Below are 11514 nucleotides of genomic sequence, written 5' to 3'. Positions count from 1 at the left end.
GCGACGGCGGCGGCGGCAACGCAGATCTTCTGACGCTTTCCCCCTCTACCGCGCACTCCTCCGCTCGCGCTCCCCCCGCGCCTACGAGTACCGTACCCCCCGCGCTCCCCTCAGAGGTCCTGGGTTTCGGATCCGCCTTATGGATGAAAACGGCTACTATTGTCCATCGAACGCACATTGATTACCGCTTTCTTCAGCATTTCTCGCGGCAGCTGCACCCAACATCCCACATGCATAGGATTATATTGTTAACATTTACAATCAGATTCAATATACGTGATAGCGCCCATCCACTGTCACGTTCCTGAAATTCCTCCAGTGCTGCTAAAATATCATGTGTCACATGTTTATCGTACACTCTCGCAGATCGGATGTGTCAAAAAGCTCGTAATTTTTCGTAGTAATACTCTTAGCAGATCTCTTAGCATCAGCGACAAACTCACCGTATCGTATTCACTTTTAAACAAATATGTCTCTGAAGATTATCGCGTATCCGATCGAGAACGATATCTCTCGCGTCATCGAGAAACTGTCGAGGTTCGATGTAACTCGAATTCAACACCACATCAGTTAATACGCGATTATTAAAAGCCGTTTTGATCTCTAACCACGAAAATCCCCTCTTTTGCGATTCGACATGGCCAGAGCCCACATGTTCAAAACATTGTCGTAAAACATTTCTCAAACCTTCCAATTGTGCGGTAGATGTTCGTCGACATTTACTGTTTCGGCATGTCTCCCGCAAGAAATCGAGACACTCGTTGTATTTTTGCTCCCATACTCGATACACATCCTCCGTATCGATGCTCGTCGCACGATGAAAGAGATCCTCCACCTCCTCATCCATCTCTCCCTATATAAAAAAAATTACTGCCCTCGCTTACACGTGAACCAGAGCGTTTCACCGCAACATAGGTATGTCGAATTTAATTTTTTTATACATCCTTCTAATATCTGATTTTTCGCACATCTTTCACAGCTGCGTTTTCAAACCTTCTTGTGCGATCGTCAACAAGAACTACCACGCTTTTCATCCATAAAATCTCTCGCGAACAGTGATTTTCAATCTCTCTCCGTAAATGATGTGTAGCTAAATTTCAACACCTCTTCTCCTTTATATAGGATGTAACCAACGTAGGACTCAATAACAGACGCTCGTAATAATACAGATCGCTAACTGTATTTAAAAACACGTACTCGTATGACAGAGGCGTTGTCCGTCTCTCGTTCGAATTGTTATCGCTGTTCGTACTTTCGTTCGGACTGTTATCGCTATCGCTTTACATATTAAACATTCAAAAACCACTGTGAGAAGAACCTTACCCCGTACGCTTTTATATATCATTCCATCGTCGGAAACATCAAAAACCACAACTCCATTTTATCTTTTAAAAGAATACGCATATTAAAATAAAAGATGTGTACGAAAGAAACAGACAACCATGACGCATCTTATCATATTTAAAGAATGTGATATCTTCACACACATACATGCACACAGGATATGTGTAATGGAAAGAAATCCATTATTCAAATTTTTTTCTATTAATTTTAATAAAATGCAAACTATAATAAGCACATACATCGAATATATAAAATAAAGCAACACGTATTACTTGCTTTGAAATCGCGTCCACTGATTAAATAATTTTAATCAATCCATTTTGTAACGCGCAACATTTACTTTACTCGTATGTCTTCCATACCGAAACGTATTAGTAGCGTTTAAATTTTCAAGCGAGTCAATCTCTTCGTAATGCACATCGATCGTTTCAACTATAACGTCGTCATTGTTCAAAATGTCTAATAACCACCTCCGTTTTTCAAGTCCTTTCACATAAACAATTGCCTCACTTTCTCCACTGACAGCTTCTGAAATCAGACGCTGCGCCGTACGATATGGTACCATCCCATCATTCCACCGCAATCCATGATGACGTGTCATCAACCATGAGGCGATTGATCAGTTTTCATCAGAAAACGCCATGGCATCGGGCACGTAAAAATATAGTGTGTCAACTCACTCTCATTCTTCAACACTGCTACCTCCTTGACATCAAATCGCTTATCCACGACAAATCCTTAACAAAAAAACATACACAACGATTTAAAACAAAATAATAAACATATTTGTAAAAATAAAAACAAGAAATAAGAAATATACCTTGCAAATCAACGAATGTTGGTAAAGATATGTCGCCACAAACGATTAAATCAAACTAATGAGATAATCGTGCGGTGCGTCTCTTTTATCATGTCCCGCTGAAAATGTGTGTCTCGCTCTCTCAGTGTGAAGGAAAAATTGTAAGTAAAAGTGAGATAGCAATATAATATGTAATAAAATAGGATATGTATAAGTAAACAGAATTTGTGATAAAAATATAACGTGTGAATATCATATGCAGAACGTTTTTTCCTCTCTCTTATATTATTTTAATAAACGTTTTTTCTTTTCTTCGTTACTGATGGTACTTTCCTCAAATCGTCAGCAACACAATCCAAAAGCCGATTCACCATTTGCTGCTTACGATCTCTGGGGGAAGATGTCAAAAATTGTGTTCTCAATTTTGCATATTTCCACCATTGACGTTTTTCCTTATTTATAATATCGTGAATATCATACACATCTAGACGAATCAACTGATGTCCAGTTTGTCCTTCCGGAGTTCCCACGGTGTACAGATGACCATTTTCCAATTTCGTAATGTATTGGGATATTCCATCGGTTTTCTGCTTCCAAATTGAAGCAAAAAGCGCATCCATACCTCCAAATGTCAATTCCGGTGACGATGTAAAAATCTCACAATTGACGTTCGGTGCATCAATACATATCGCTATATGACATCTAACAAACTCCTTCAGATCGTGCAACCATTCGAAGAATGTATTTTTCGTCATGAAATCTTCCATAAACAAATGACGCAACACTTCAACTCTTCCACAGAATACATAGAATTCAGCAAACCTCTCGTCTTCAACGCGTCCAAAAAAGATTACTACAGATTATTACATTAATGCATCTTTCATTGTCTTTGCCTCCCTCATACGTATCGTATTCGGATCTATTTTTCGCTATACCATATAGGTCTGTAAGCATCCAATCATCATTCGCAAATTTTTGATAAACGTATTCGTAATCCACGTCTGATATGTTAAATCGATTATAGAACCCATATACGTTTCATCGAACATGTCTTCCTCTTTCTCAGCTAATAGTTGTTCTAAAGATTTCTCAGTGGACTTCGTCGGTAGCTCTTCAACTTCTTTATTTTGAGACTCCAGTAGTACACAATATAATATACGTTCAAAATCACAAAAAGTATGTATGACGAAAAAAGCTTCGCCCATACGCATTTATATACTATTGTCCATCGGACATGTTAACGGATGTGATTTCTATCGAGGACACAAAACTGCATAATAATAGACACCCTTATGAAAATCGAAATAACGTCATACGAGAGAGAACGCATCCGAAAGGGGAACAATAGAGTCTTATCGCATCTTTTGTGGTATCTAGCAAGGAGACAAAACTGCGCAAAAACTATAATACATAACAGGAAAATTGAGGTACTGTCATGAAAGAGAACGCATCCGAAAGAGAAACAATAAATTCTTATCGCATCTTTAAGGATGTGGTATTTATCAGGAATACATAAATATGCAACAACTATATAAAAGGAAATTAAGGTAAAACGATACATTCTTATTTGATATCTTTTTGTTAAACTAACAATAAAAAACGCGACAGTAAAAGTGTATGGGGGAACGGTGATAAAATCGAATGCAATAAGATGTTAACGCAAAAAAAATACGCGGCATAAGTGCGAGTGAGAGCGGATCTGTCGTGAGAGAGATCAAATCTTCTAATACGCATCCGTCGGTGCGAGCGAACGGTGCGAGTGCGAGCGAACGTGCGTGTGAAAACGGGCGTTGGTGTGAGTGCGAGTGAGACAGCGCATGCGATAGTGCACGCGGAAATTTAGATATATACTTATGTCTATATGTACACGAATTTTTTTACTTCATTATATATCTTACAATATCAAAGTCATTTCTAATACGCATCGATGCGAGCGAACATGCGAGCGAGCGAAAGCGAGCGAACGGCGTCGGTGAGAGAGCGAGTGAACGTGCGTGCGTGCGAGCTAATAGCGTCGGGCGAACGGCGTCGGTGCGAGCGAGAGCGAGTGCGAGTGAGACAACACGTGCGACAGTGCACGCGGGAATAAAACGCGCGAACTCCCTCAGTCACTCGTCGTGACGTCACGAGCTCACACACACATGCACCCGTGGGGACGGGGACCGGGGAGGAAAACTGCGTGAGGTGGTGGGAGGAAAAAGCAACTCGCTTATTGGCTGCTCACCCGCACTACAATATCCCTCTCGCCCAGTTTTACCCCCGGCCCCACACCCCGCGAGCTTCCCCGTGGGTTCATATACGAGTATACTTAGCAATCCTACTGCTGCATGACCCTCGGCGATTCGCACACGCGTACATATCGCTATGAGACCTCTTGGCACCGCAAATCTCACAAGCGCCCTGCGGATCGCCGCGTGCGGGATCGATCCAAACGCATTGGACAGATCCAACCACGCGACGACCGCCTGACGCCTGATACGCTTGGCGTGCGTCAGGATTTCCTGCAGGACGAAGTTGTGCTCGTAGCACCCCTCGTCCCGCAGGAAAACCTTCTGCGCGCCGCTAAGCTTTCCGTGACTGACCGCCCAGTCGATCAATCGGTCGGCTAGGAGCGCGGCGAAAAGCTTAGGAACAGAGTCCCCCAAAGCGAGAGGACGCCAGTTCTCCAGCATGCCCCGTGTTAAGTTTCGTTGTGGTTTAAAGGTGATTTATTCATATAACTATAGATTACAGAAACATTCCTCGCTTTTACATTTATTCCACTTATAACGCTACATCTCTCTCGACACCGGCTTCTCTGCCGAACGCTCTCACACGACTGAAGACTATACTATATGAATATATAGTATAGCTCTATATACTATACTATATGAAGGCTATGAGCGCCCCTATACTAACATGAAGATATCCGTAACATAAATTTACCGCGTAATTCAACACACCTCCTTAAATTTATACTACGGATTTACAAAAGTTTTAACATTGTTCGGAATTTCTCAAAGTTAATTCTTCCCAGCGATTTAGTTAATATATCTGCTATATTATTTTCCGATTCAATCTTAATAATATCGATCATTCCTTCCTCAACGCATTCGTGGACAAAGTGATAGTGAACTTCTATGTGTTTTGAGTTTTTAGTAAAGTTTCCAAATTTAGCAATTGCCACTGCTCCTGAGTTATCTTCGTATACATTAATCGGTCTTGCAACGTTGACCTGAAAGTCTTTCAGAAGGTTCTCTATTACTTTAATCTCACTCACAGATTCGGACAATGCCACATATTCAGCATGTGTTGACGACTTGGTAATACTGCCTTGTTTCCTCGTTTTCCAATATACTACATTTCCATACATTCTAATTACGTATCCGGTTGTCGATTTCCGATCCATCGCATCACCTGCCCAATCCGCATCCACGTAGCAATCGATCATTTCTTTATTTGTATTTCTTTGATACGTTAGCTTAAGATCTCTGGTAAAATATAAGTACTTTAAAATCCTTAACGCATATTTAAAGTGTGTCTCATCACAATAGTTTTGAAACCTACTCAAATAATTCACGCTATAGCTTATATCCGGTCTTGTTCCTATACTTATATACAGCAAAGCCCCTATTAGATTTCTAAATTTTATATCATTTTTCTCTGACTGTGCCGGTTCTAGTTTTAGATTTTGTTCCATCGGCGTGTGATAACATTTTGAATCAATAATACCGTATTTCCTCACTAATGATTCTATGTATTCTCTTTGATCTAGGGTTATCTCATTCTTTTTGCGATTGTGATTTATATTGATGCCTAAATAAGTTCTTACTTCACCTAAGTCTTTCATTTCAAATTTGTTCGACAATTTGCCTTTGATATCTATAAGTTTTCCTTCATTCTTACCACATATTAGTAGATCATCTACAAAAATTATTAGGTAGATTACATCATTTGTCTCGCCTAACACATACAAACAGTAGTCGCTAGTACTTTTCTTAAATCCTAAATCCTGTAAATATTTGTCTAAACATTCATACCATGCTCTTGGACTTTCTCGCAGCCCATACAGTGCTTTATCTAATCTACACACTTTATCGGTTCCGTCCTCATAACCCCTCGGCTGTGTTACATATATTTCAGATTTTAATCTACCATTTAAGAAAGCCGCTTCCACATCCATCTGTAATATCTTTAGTTCAAACTGACAACAATGAGCTAAAAGTAGTTTCAGCGTTTGCATTCGTGCTACCGGAGAGTACACGTTTTCTAGTCCCTCTTCTTGCTGGAATCCTCTGACTACAAGTCTAGCTTTTTTTCTATTGTCTGCTTTAGTCGTATATATCCATTTTACATCTAATACTTTTCTATCTTTAGGCCTATTTACTAGTTTCCAAGTTTTATTTTTCATCAAACACGTCATTTCCTTATCCATTGCCTGTTTCCAATCTAATAAATCCTCGCTCTTTACCGCATCTTCATAACTAATTGGAGTATCCGCGCTAACAAAGTTTACATATATGCAGTTTGTATACACTACTGTTTCGCCATACCTATCCGGCTTCTTCCTTTCTCTGTCTGATCTTCTTAATACCGTTTCTTGTTCGTTACCACGATTTGTTATCGTTTGTTCACTAGGAGATTCACGACTAACTATCTTTGTAGTATCATTTCCTTTATTATTCTCGTTATTTTTGGCTTCGTCTTGGTAATCATTTTCCTCGTTCTTACCTCTAAATCCTATGAGATTTACGTGCTCCTCTATTATGTCTACGTGTCTAGCAATTATTACTTTATTATTTATTAAAACCCTGTATCCTACATTTTCGTATCCTAATAATATCCCTAAGTCAGCTTTTCTATCCCATTTCGACTCCCTTTTTCCTTCTGGAACTCGTACAAAGACCCTACTCCCGTATATTCGCAGATTACTAATATTCGGCCTTTGGCCAGTTAATATCTCATATGGTGTCCTTTTCTCTATCGTGTTTGCTAGCGTCCTATTCTTTAGATATGCTGCTGTCCTAATTATTTCCGGCCAAAATTTCCTATTTATATTGGCTTCCGACAATAGACATCTGGCTGTGTCCATTATCGACCTATTATAACGTTCTGCTGTACCATTTAACTGATGTACATATGGTGGGCATGGATCTATTATAATCCCTTTCTCTCTAGCTAACCTGTTAATGTCTTTATTAATATACTCTTTTCCATTGTCGCACCTTAACCTTTTAATTCTCTTGCCAGTAATATTTTCAACCGTATTTATGTACTCGATAAAACAATCATAAACTTCCGTTTTCGATTTTAATGTATACACCCTAGCTGCTTTGCTATAATCATCGATAAATGTTAAAAAATATTTCTCTCCATTGATTCCGGTCGTGCTATGTGGACCATTTAAGTCCGTATGAACTATATCTAAGAGATCATTTGCTCGATTTCTTCGGTTTTCAAATGGCAAATTGCGCATCTTGTTTTGTATACATGTACCGCATTTTAAGTATTCGGACTCTAACTCGCTTGGTAAACCTTCGACCAACTTGCCTTTGCACATCGCATCTAAATATTTAAAATTTACGTGTCCTAACATCCTATGAAATTTTTCTTTTTGAGTTAAACGTTGATTACTCTTGATTGTTACATAGGATTCCTTATTTGTTACATAACTCCGCAATTTATATAATCCGTTTTCTTTGAAGGCTATCGCGATTAATTTCTTGTTTTCATTATATATTTTCGATGTATTGTCTATTGAGATGACTCTATTCTTATCTGTTACTTTCGCAAAACTTAGCAAATTTCTATCCATCTCCCTTACATAGAACACGTTTGATATTTTAATATTCATTCTTTTTCCGTAAATTAAAAAGTATGTTTGGACCTGGCCAACCTTTGTGGCTTGCACGGATCTTCCATCACCTATTTTTACATTAATTGGATTTTTCAAGTATACATAATTTGTAAAATACGACTCGTTATTTATTATGTGATCCGTGCACCCGCTGTCTAAAATCCACTCTATTCTATCACCCTCGCTAACATTTACTTCTTCCTGTCTGTTCCTATCTTCTTCTCCTACCTCGGTGCAAAACGAACCCATATTTTCGTAGTTGGTATCATGCCGTCGGTCCCTTTCGTTGCGCTGTTGCCAACTGCTGCCTCGCTGGTACTGGTAGACTCCTCGGCCGCCTCGTCCTCTGGCGCTGTTGTCGCGGCGCTGCTGTGACTGGTGAGCACCTCCTTGCTCGTATGCCCCTCCACTGGCGCTGATTCTTCTAGAATTTCCTCTCGACCACGTGTTTCTACAGTTCGCCTTTATGTGCCCTGGTTTTCCACATCCAAAGCATGTTTTTTCTAGATCCTTTTGTTCCGATTTGAACGCACTTTTTTTGCTCTGGCTCTGGCCATTATCGTTTTTTTCTCTTGTCTCCCACATGGTTATTTTATTCTTTAGGAATTCGCACGTCTGATCCGATTCCTTTACTGCATCAATCAAATCGCCGATATAGCTGAGGGAATTTGGTAGCGTTCGCAGCATGTAGTTTAGTTTCTCTCTTTCCGTCACTGTTGCACCAGCACCTTTCAATTCATTTATTAATTTCTCAAATTCCGTAAAGAACGTACTTGATTCTTCATAGTCTTTTAGTTTTATCTTCTCCAGTTTATTTCGTACACATATCTGGATGGCTGTCGATTCTCTCGTATATATACTATCCAGTTTCTTCATTATGCCGTATGCCGTTTCTTCCTCACTTACAAATTCTAGCTGGTCATTCGTGATACCGCTATATATGTAATTCATTGCCTTGAGATTCTCCTCGTTCCATGTCGTTTCGTTGTCCGTTGTTAATCGTGCCCTCGTGGCTACCTCGTTACATTTTTTCCATTTCAGATACATGAGAATCCTTTTCTTCCAGATGTTATAATTTTTTCCGTCAAAAATCTGGATTCTTATTTTTTCCGTCATTGTGCTTGCAGTTCTCTCTTCTTGATTTTTTTTTTTTCCACGTGCTCGTCTAACCTTAACCCTAGGTTTCTCGAACTCACTGGGCGTAACCACGGACTTCTGTTAAGTTTTGTTAACCACGCTCTGCTACCATGTTAAGTTTTGTTAACCACGCTCTACTACCATGTTAAGTTTTGTTAACCACGCTCTGCTACCATGTTAAGTTTCGTTGTGGTTTAACCGTCCGGTCAATGACCAAACTTTCACCATTCGTTCAATAACCGGGTACCCGGGTACCCGGTTATTGAACGAATGGTGAAAGTTTGGTCATTGACCGGACGGTTAAAGGTGATTTATTCATATAACTATAGATTACAGAAACATTCCTCGCTTTTACATTTATTCCACTTATAACGCTACATCTCTCTCGACACCGGCTTCTCTGCCGAACGCTCTCACACGACTGAAGACTATACTATATGAATATATAGTATAGCTCTATATACTATACTATATGAAGGCTATGAGCGCCCCTATACTAACATGGAGATATCCGTAACATAAATTTACCGCGTAATTCAACACCCCGATCTCCTTTCTTGTGCACAAGTACCGTGCTAGAGGTCTTCCAGGACGCGGGGACCGCCTCGAGCCGCAGGCAGATGTTAAAAAGCGCTGTGAGGAGCCGCGATCCCCGGTCCGCCCCGCGGAGGTCACGATAGGATACACCATCGGAACCCGGCGCAGAGTTATTCGTACGCCGGAGCCGACGGTCCACCTCTCGCTCCGCGAGCGGACCCAAGACCGCAGACACCTCTTGCGGATTCGGAGGGTCAGCGCGCTCGGCTTCCACGCCAGCGCCGGCCAGGTCTTTCATGCCGCGATACAGTCACCCGAAGTACTCCTGGACCTGACGTTTAGGCATCTGGAACTGATCATCAGGTCCCTGGAGCACCTCTCGCACTGCTTTGCGGCGGTTCGCCCTGTACAGCGCCTGAATGCGCTTGGCCTCGCGCACCCAGTCCCCGCGTGCTTCTCCCGACGCTCCGGGTTCAGCGGATGCCGGCCTACCGGCGCCATCTCTCTCCGGACGATCACCCCCCCTCGACCCCCGACGCGCACCAGCCACCCGTAACTGCACCGAGCAGTCGCGAGCGCGGGCTGCAGCACCAGCGGCCGATGCATCCTCTCCGAAGAACGCCGCGACCGAAGTCGCGAACGCTTCCAGATCAGCAACTGTGGCGACGTCCTTGGCCCGATCGAGCAGCGCGTCGCGGGCAGCCACCCGGTCACGCCTATGCTGTCTCGCGACAGTCGCAGGCGCCGGATGATCCCGCGACAGCTGACCGACAGGAGCGTCCGGACGCCACCGACCCTAATGCTGCCTACCGCCCTCATCGCGATTGGCTCGCGGTGGCACTGTGGATGACGCGGTTGCTCTCCCTCGAGACATCACACCACGGACATTTACATGAGCATTCGGACGTACAACACTAACCTGTGTTCCAGCATCGTGACCGTTGTCTCCTTAGGCGTTGTCTATTAGGCGCGGCGCTTTTCGCGACAGTCCTACTGCGGGCCGAAGTGGATGTTGCGGAAATCCGTGATGGCGTGCCCGCAGTGACTGCCGCGTATGAGGGGGACGGCGTGCTCATGGACGTCCTCCTCAGCGTCGGTGATGGGGCACCGGACGACAGCATGGGTTGCCGCCTCTCCGCACCTCCAACCGTCCCCGCCAATCGCGTGGTCGGTCTCACCGCGCGTCTGGCTGTCGGTTGACCCGCATCACTGCACTCACCGAGGTTGCCGCGAGTGCTTGGACCCGCCGCATCCACTTCGGGAGACACATGATCCTGAGCAAAATGTTCTTTTAGGGATTTCAGGGGATATTTACCCGTCCCCCGAAATCCACACTTTGTACAAATATAATTTAGTATGTCTCTCGGGTGGCACTTTTTCATGTGTTTCGCTAAATGTGGCGGGTCACTGTATTCGCCCTTCATTTTTTCTGCCCCCTCTTCGCCGAAACACTTGTAGCACTTTACTGTAGGGGACAGGGGATAGTCTATATAATGCACTTGTGGATCCGCCATTACGAGTGCACAAATAACAAAAATAAAATAATATCAAAAAATAAAAGTAATATAAAGAACAGGAAAAAAGAAAAAGTCAAAATAAAATAATATAACTGTTGAAAAATAATAATAAATAATATTGTATAATAATATTAGGTGTTGGAATTAATTCGTAGCGTTTTACAAGAGATGGCACAAGCAGTACACTATTTCGTTGTTACCTATAGTTCTGTATGCATTGTAAACAGCTATCATAGGACGTCATTTGCCGTACATAACCTTTCTTGAAATCATAAATAACAACACTGTATAATTCATTGAATATGTCAAAATTTGTGCCAGATAAAGTGTTTTTGCGGGGAGTT

This window comes from Trachymyrmex septentrionalis, unplaced genomic scaffold (assembly GCF_001594115.1).
Source record: "Trachymyrmex septentrionalis isolate Tsep2-gDNA-1 unplaced genomic scaffold, Tsep1.0 scaffold98, whole genome shotgun sequence".
NCBI classification, from domain to species: Eukaryota; Metazoa; Arthropoda; class Insecta; order Hymenoptera; family Formicidae; genus Trachymyrmex; species Trachymyrmex septentrionalis.
Note: the sequence above shows the minus strand (reverse complement) of the source record.